Source organism: Physeter macrocephalus, chromosome 2, assembly GCF_002837175.3.
Source record: "Physeter macrocephalus isolate SW-GA chromosome 2, ASM283717v5, whole genome shotgun sequence".
Classification (NCBI taxonomy): Eukaryota; Metazoa; Chordata; class Mammalia; order Artiodactyla; family Physeteridae; genus Physeter; species Physeter macrocephalus.
The window spans coordinates 43,499,591-43,508,356 of record NC_041215.1 but is presented as its reverse complement, the minus strand read 5'-3'; positions in this window follow the sequence as shown (position 1 = coordinate 43,508,356).

The following is an 8,766-nucleotide window of genomic DNA, read 5'->3' as shown; positions in this document are numbered from 1 at the left end:
GTGGGAGGGAGGGTGATGCAAGAGGGAAGAGATATGGGAACATATGTATATGTATAACTGATTCACTTTGTTGTAAAGGAGAAACTAACACACTATTGTAAAACAGTTATACTCCAATAAAGATGTTAAAAAAAATGAATGTATATAAGACAGCATATTTATTTTTATAGCTGAAAAATATCCCAGTTAATAACCTAAAGTATCACTAGTGGCAACAGTTGAAATAGCTTATGCTTTCACTCTACTGATTATAACAGGAGAGAATATGTTAAGTGCCTAGTTATTTACACTAATCATGGTCATAATAATATCAAAAAGTTGAATTATGATATTTTAAATACCTAATCAACTCTACCATTCTTTGCGTATATAAAGCTCTTTTCAGCAGAGAACAAGATTATTTTTTAAATTGGTTTGGAATCCTCTGAAACACTGTTCCTATTTCTCTTGAGTGTTTCCACCCATGAAACTCAAGACATAAATCTACTGCAATTTGCACAAAGAACATCTAACATATAACCGTGTATCAGAAGGAGGAGAGCCTATTCGGGAGAATATGTCTCTTTCCTCTCAGGAAAGAGAGGGGTATATCAGATCTAGTCTTCAAGCCTGCCTCTTAATTATTCTGCCTCAAGTATTTGTTCCTTATGCAAGTAAAGACTGCCTTATTTAACTCAGGATGATCATATTATGAACCCAGAAAGTAATGGCTATTCTTGTTACTTGAAAAGACCAAAGACAAGCCTTGGGTGCATAATCTAATAATAGAATTAAAAATATAGTAAAGGGGAGTGCTCAGGTGGAACTTTTATCAACTTTGTGAGAAGTGGTAACATGCCGAAGCTTAATAACAATGTGCTGAAAAGGACAACATCTTAGCAAAATAAAGTGGCATCCATCCTAATAGAATTCATCTGTTTAGTCCACAGGAAGATTTATGAGAGCTTAAGCAATTTTCTTCTTGTCAAGAAAACTGGCTTTGCTGTCCAGTTGTTTTCCCATAGAAAAGGGCTTTTATTTTTTATCAAGATAATTTATATATATTGATATTTCATATATTACAAATTTCAAAATTATTTATTTCTCTTTTGAATCTTAATTACAGAAATACACTTCTAAAATAGTTTGCTATAATTCACATACCATACAATTCACCCACTTAAAGTGTGCAGTTCAATGGCTTTTAGCATACTGAGTCATGCATCAATCACTGCTGTCAATTTCAGAACACATTCATTACCCCCAAAAGAAACCCCCCATCCCTTAAGCCATCTTCCCATTCCCTCAAGCTCTAGGCAACCACCAGTATACTTTCTGTCTCTATAGATTTGCCTATTCTGGACATTTCATATAAATGGAATCATACAATCTGTGGTATTTTGTGACTGACTGGCTTCTTACACTTAGTATATATTTTTAAGGATCATCCACATTGCAGCAAGTATCAGTACTTTATTTTTTTATATATATAAATTTATTTATTTATTTTATTTTTGGCTGCGTTGGGTCTTTGTTGCTATATGCAGGCTTTCTCTAGTTGTGGCGAGTGGGGGCTACTCTTCGTTGCAGTGCGCAGGCTTCTCACTTGCGGTGGCTTCTCTTGTTGCGGAGCACGGGCTCTAGGCGCGCAGGTTTCAGCAGTTGTAGCTCATGGGCTCTAGAGTGCAGGCTCGGTAGTTGTGGCGCACGGGCTTAGCTGCTCTGAGGCATGTGGGATCTTCCCGGACCAGGGCTCAAACCCATGTCCCCTGAATAGGCAAGCAGATTCTTAACCACTGTGCCACCAGGGAAGCCCAGTACTTTATTTTTATTGGAGAATAATGTTCCATTGTATGGATATACCTCATTTTATTTATCCACTCATCAGTTGATGGGCATTTGAGTTCTTTTCACTTTTGGAATATAATGACTAATGCTGCTATAAACATTCATATACAAGTTTTTGTGAGGACATATGTTTCATTTCTCTTGGGTTTGTCTACAGCCAGAAGTGGAATTACTAGATCATATGGTAACTCTACGTTTAGCCATTTGAGAAACTGCCAGACTGTTCACCAAAGAAGCTGCATCATTTTATATTCCCACTAGAAGTATATGAGAGTTCCAATTTCTCTACATCTTTGTCAATACTTTTTATTATCTTTTTTAATACAGCCATCCTAGTGGGTATGAAGTGGTATCTCATGATGGTTTTGATTTGCATTTCCCTAATGACTAATTATGTCGAACATCTTTTCATGTGTTTATTGACCATTTGTATATCTTCTTTAGGGAACTATCTATTCAGATCCTTTGCCCATTTTTATTTTTATTTTATTTATTTATTTATTTATTTATTTTCGGTTGCACTGGGTCTTTTTATTTATTTATTTATTTTTTGCGGTACGTGGGCCTCTCACTGCTGTGGCCTCTCCCATTGCGGAGCACAGGTTCTGGACGCGCAGGCTCAGCGGCCATGGTTCACGGGCCCAGCCGCTCCGCGGCATGTGGGATCCTCCCAGACCGGGGCACGAACCCGCGTCCCCTGCATCGGCAGGCAGACTCTCAACCACTGCGCCACCAGGGAAGCCCCTCACTGGGTCTTTGTTGCTGCGCACGGACTTTCTCTAGTTGCATCGAGCGGGGGGGCTACTCTTCGTTGCAGCGCGTGGGCTTTTCATTGTGGTGGCTTCTCTAGTTGCGGAGCATGGGTACTAGGCATGCAGGCTTCAGTAGTTGTGGCAGGCGGGCTCAGTAGTTGTGGCGCATGGACTTAGCTGCTCCACGGCATGTGGGATCCTCCCGGACCAGGGCTCGAAGCCGTGTCCCCTGCATTGGCAGGTGGATTCCCAACCACTGCCCCACCAGGGAAGTCCCCCTTTGCCCATTTTTAAACTGGGTTATTTGTCTTTCTGAGTTGTAACAGATATATAATTTTAAAGGAAACTCAATATGTAAAATCACAAATTAACAACTCAATACACATATCTTGATCACCTGCTATGTGCAGTTTAGGGCAGTGTCACATGTGCAGAAAGCAAGGAAAAGATGCATCAAGAAGCTTACAATTATTAAGTCGGGGGAGTGAGACAAATCCACTAGTAAAGGAAAATCATATCAAGTTAGAAAATCAGAAAGGGCTTCATGGAAAAGTTGGTGGTTATAATGGAACTTCTAAAGTGAAAATTTTGAAAGACAGAGAAATGGGGAGGGCATTTCAGGCAGAGGGAACAGCACAAGAGGGGGCACGGCGTAGTGGTGTTCAAGTCATGATGGAGAACAGCAAGCAGTTGTTTGGCTAGAGAATAGAATGAGTAAAAGGCTAGATGATGAGGCTGGGAGAGGTTAGATAGGACCACATCTTAGAGGCTTAAATACCAGGTTGAGGGGTCTGCGTTCAAATCCCTAAATCAGTGGTTCTCAACTGAGAGCAATCTTGGTCCCTAGGGAATTTTGGCAATATGTGGAGACATTTTTTTTTTTTTTTTTTTTTTTGGTGGTAGGCGGGCCTCTCACTGTTGTGGCCTCTCCCGTTGCAGAGCACAGGCTCCGGACGCACAGGCTCAGTGGCCATGGCTCACGGGCCCAGCCGCTCCGCAGCATGTGGAATCTTCCCGGACCGGTGCACGAACCCGTGTCCCCTGCATCCGCAGGCGGATTCTCAACCACTGCGCCACCAGGGAAGCCCCGGAGACATTTTTGATTGTCACAACTAGTGGCACTATTATTAGTGGGTAGAGGCCAGGAATGGTGGTAAACATCCTCCAATGCACTCCAGTCCCCTCCAACAAAGAATTACTGGCCACAAATGTCAATAGTGCTGAGGTAAGCCCTATGATTACCTCAACTTACCACTTGGAGAGAATTTTCATGTTGCAGCACACAGAGAATAATCCCAGCAGAGCCCAGTGACTCCCCCACCCCATCAAGTTGAGAAGATGGAGCTGAAACTCTGGGGGGATCAAGATAGCCAGAGTTCTTAATACAGAAGAGGGGAGACCTGCACAGAGAGAGAACTCTAGAGATAGGCAGAGGGTTCCCCTTGAGAATTCAGCTAAGTACTGCTAAGCACATGCATATGAGGAAGACCCAAGTTCAAGCCAGGGGAAAGAGCCACCTGAAAGGATTAAAGGAAACAATGCCTAGTGTTCACATAGGGTAAAGAATAGTGCCTGTTATCACCACCAAAATGCAAGACCTCATGATTCACACTACTCCCACCCAACAAGGTAAAATTCACAATGTCTGGCATCCAGTCAAAAATTACCACACATTTAAAGAAGCAGGAAAATACAACCCATGATGAGGAGAAAAAAAAACCAATCAGTTGAAACACAGATCTTAAAATTATCAGACAATGATATTAAAACAAACATTATAACTGTATTCCATATTGCAGAAAGTTAGGTAGAGTCATGGAAGATATACATAAAAAATAAATAAAACGTCTAGAAATGAAAATTGCAGTGTCTGAAATGAAAATATACTGGATGGGATTAAGAGCTGAGGAATGGCAAAAGAAAAGAGTAGTCAACTTGAAGACATAGTGATAGAAACGATAGAAAATGAAATGAAGAGAGAAAAAAATTTAAAAAGAAAGAAAGGAATGAAGGAAAGGGAACCAGTGAGCTGTAGGACAATTTCAAGGGGCATAATATACATATAATTGGAGTCCCTCAAAGGTTTAGATATAGAAAAAATTTTTGAATAATTTACAGACAAAATTTTTCCAAATTTGATGAAAAACTATAAAATCACAGATCCAAGACTCTCAACAAACCCCAAGCATAAGAAACAAAGAAAACTATACCAAGACACATGATAATCAATTGCTCAAAATCAGTGATGAAGGAACAAATCATTTTAAAAATCAGAGAAAAAAACCACATTACACACAGAGGAACAAAGATAAGGGTGGTAGCAGATTTTTCATTAGAAGCAATGCAAATGAGAAGACAGTGAAGCAACATCTTTAATGAACTGGGAAGAAAAAAACAAAAACAAAAACCTGTCAACCTAGCATTCTATACCCAGGGAAAATATCTTTCTAAACAAAGGCAAACTTTTTAAAAAGTTAAACCTAAAAAAACTGAAAGAATTAATTACCAGTTACCCATGAAGTGGTATAGCGTTATTTGAAAGTGGACTTAGATTAGTTTTAAAGAAATATTGCAAACCCTAGAGCAACCACTTAAAAAGTTATTTAAGGAAGTATAATTGATATGCTTAGAGAGGAGAAGAAATGGAATCACATTAAATGCTCAATTAAAGCCAGAGAAGGCAGAAAAAGAGAAAGATAAATGGGATGGAAAAAGATACACCATGCTAATGCGAATCAAAAGAAAGTTGTAGTAACTATATTAATTTCAGACAATGCAGACTTCAGAACAAGGAAAATTTTCAGGACTAAAGAGGGGCATGACATAATGATAAATTAGTCAATTCTCCAAGAAGATGTAACAGTCCTTAACATGGATACTCCTAACAACAGAGCATCGTAACACATGAGGCAAAAACTGGTAGAATTGCAAGGAGAAATAGACAAGTGTGACAGTTGGAGACTTCAACACCCATCTTTCAGTAACTGACATATCCAGCAGGTAGAAAATCAGTGAGAATATAGTTGAACTAAATAGTACCATCAATCAACTGGATCTAATTAACATGTATAGAATATTTCATCCAACAGTTACCAAATACATATTCTTCTCAAGTTCACATGGAATATTCACCAAGATAGACCATATTCTGGGCCATAAAACACACCTAAATAAATTTTAAAAAGTAGAAATCATATAAAATGTGTTCTCAGACCACAGTGGAATTAAATTAGAAATCAGTAACAGAGAGATAGCTGGAAAATCTGAAAATATTTGGAAATTAAACAAGACACTTCTAAAAAGACTAATCATACCAAGTGTTTGTGATGTGCACAACTAGAACTCTTATACACTGCTAATGGGAAGGTAAAATAGTACAAGCACCTTGGAAAATAGTTTGAGTTTCTTAAAAAGTTAGACATAGACCTGCCACATGACCTACCCATTCCACTCCTAAATATTTACCCAAGCAAAATGAAAGCATATATTTATATAAAGACTTATACATGAATATTTATAGCAGCTTTATTTGTAATTGTCAAAAACTGGAAACAATTCAAATATCCTTCAACAGGTGTATGCATAAATGACTGTGGTATATCCATACAATAGAATGCTCCTCTGCAATAAAGAGGAATGAACTATTGATGAATGGTACAATCTGGGTAAATCTCAAAATAATTCCTGAGTAAAAGAAGCTAGACAAAACAAGACTGCATATTGTATGGTAACTTGATGTAAAATACTAGAAAAATGCAAACTAATCTAGAGCGACAGAAAGCAAATCAGTAGTTGTCAGGTGATGTTGGGTAGGAGGGTGCAGGTAGAAACTTTTGGGAGTAAAAAATATGGAATATGTTCATTATCTTGACTGTGGCAGTGGTTACATGGGTGTATACCTAAGTCAAAATTTATTAAATTTTATATTTAAATATTGCAGTTTATTATATGTCAACTATACCTCAAGAAAGCTGTTTTTAAAATATAATGCAAAGGTTCGGGAAAAACTGAATTCATATAATGTAATTATTTCTTTTGTCCTGAACCAGTTTAAGGCATTTTCTAATCTAAGTGTCTTTCTTTTTGGCCGCACTGCACAGCACATAGGATCTTAGATCTCCCATCAGGGATCGAACCCGCAGCCCCTGCATTGGAAGCATGGAGTTTTCTAAGTGTCTTTTACTGGTTAGTTCACCTGGCTATCACAAATCACTGAAATCTAAGAGCATAAATGATAAACCAACTTCATTGCAGCCCATCTCATTCTGTTTTGTTCCATGAATTATTCTTTCAGCAAGCAAATATGTGCTCGGCTGTGAGGGTAGCAAGGTGAGAGTATGTGGAAAGAAGAGTCTCAAAATAAATGATGGTAGGTCAGGAACATTATCTTCTTATACAAAAGACAGCACACTATATTTCTACAAGAAGGTATTTTATATCTATACTTTTCCTGAGTATCTTCTTGCAAATGTCAACTGCTAGATACAGAAATCACATTATTTATGAGTGTTTCATAGAGCATGTGTGGCTTAAACATACTATTTGATGAGAACAAGGATGTTCCTATCAAATCTTAATTTTGCTCTAAAAATCTGTTTAGTTATTTTACAGCTGCTTAAAACAAGTGAGGCCTTCTAGGGCTCTAAAAAAAGCAAATGAGCAAATATTACCCATTCTCTAAGACACTATCTGAATATCGTGAGGTTCACTTTGTGTAACTATGTTTTAGATTCTGGGCATGTGGACCTTTACTTGCTTTCATGGCAGACCTAAGTTCCTTTGCAGGTTTTCCCTGGAGATCTGCTGATGACCTCTGTCATTATGGGATTCTCGACCAAAGGGCAGTTTACCAAGCATTTAACTTGCTTCAGCCTGTCACCTGTACATGACATTGACTTAATCATATTTAAGTCTACACTACTACATTGAGAAGGAAGAGAGGAAGATTAATATATTTTTATAAATACTTAGTAAATACGGTGACGACACTAAATAAAGCTATGCTTATAAAAGTTTCTGTTCTTACAGGTAACATGAATAGCATCTCTCCAAAGAACCAGTTTCTTCGTTTCTCTCTTCCATGAGTTGGCTTTTCTTTCTTGGCACTTCTGAAATGAGTGTCCACTGAGAGGTACAATTACAGCCTTGTAGATTCTGTCTATGACAGTGAACATTCTTCACTCTCAACTTGGATTTAACGTGCTGTTGGAATCTCTCACATGGACTGTATCAGAGTGTACTCAGCATCGTTAGTTCTAATTTTTCGTGCATAGATCTTTTCTCCCCCCAAAAAATTATGAGTTAACTGAAGAGACTGTATCTGCCTCTTTGAGTCTCGAGATTGAACGTATCTGACACTTAGTATTGTTACTTTAAAAAAATCTTCTTCAGAGGTTACATATAAAAGGGACAGTAGAATTTGAGCAGATTATATCATCTTACACCAACATGTATGGAGCACTGCCCTTGATGCCTAATACTGTGCTAGATCTGCAGGAAGTACAAGGATATGTCAGGTCATCACAGAAGTTGAATGAGGTTAGATTCAAGAGGGCCTCCCGGTGCAAGGCCAAGGGGCTTGGACAGGATAGGGAACCATTAAAGGTCTTTAAGCAGGAGTAAGACAAAATGAAAGACCATTTTCAGGAAGAATGACCTGATAGAATGATATAGGATGAATAAATTCAGGACAAACTAGAGGCAAAAAGACTAATTTGCCTCTAGTTAAGGCAAATAGTAGGTAAGGATTGAAGTTGTTCAGTTTTGGGATTAAGATGGCCCGGAATGGAAGCAGTTCAGGGAGAAAGGACAACCATGGGCAGAAGGCTTGATAATGGAAACACAACATCCATTAGTTGAGTCCTAAGTATTTTTTCTCTGTTATTTTTATTTTTTACTTAGCCTTTACTAGCCTTAAGGATGGGACTTTGTCACCCAGCCTTAGACACAGTAGTAGAATCGAATAGAAGAAAACAATGTGGAACAGGGAGTCTTTCCAAAGAAAATTCATCATACATCTTTCTTAATGAACCTATTAAAATGGGGGAGAGAAACTGTTAACAAAAGGTAACTTTATCACCGAGGCAAGATATGCTATTATTGCCTTAATAACCAAATTACTCTCTGATATTACTTTCACTCGAGAATGTTATATGCTTAATAAGAAGTGCCAGGATGGGATGTGCTC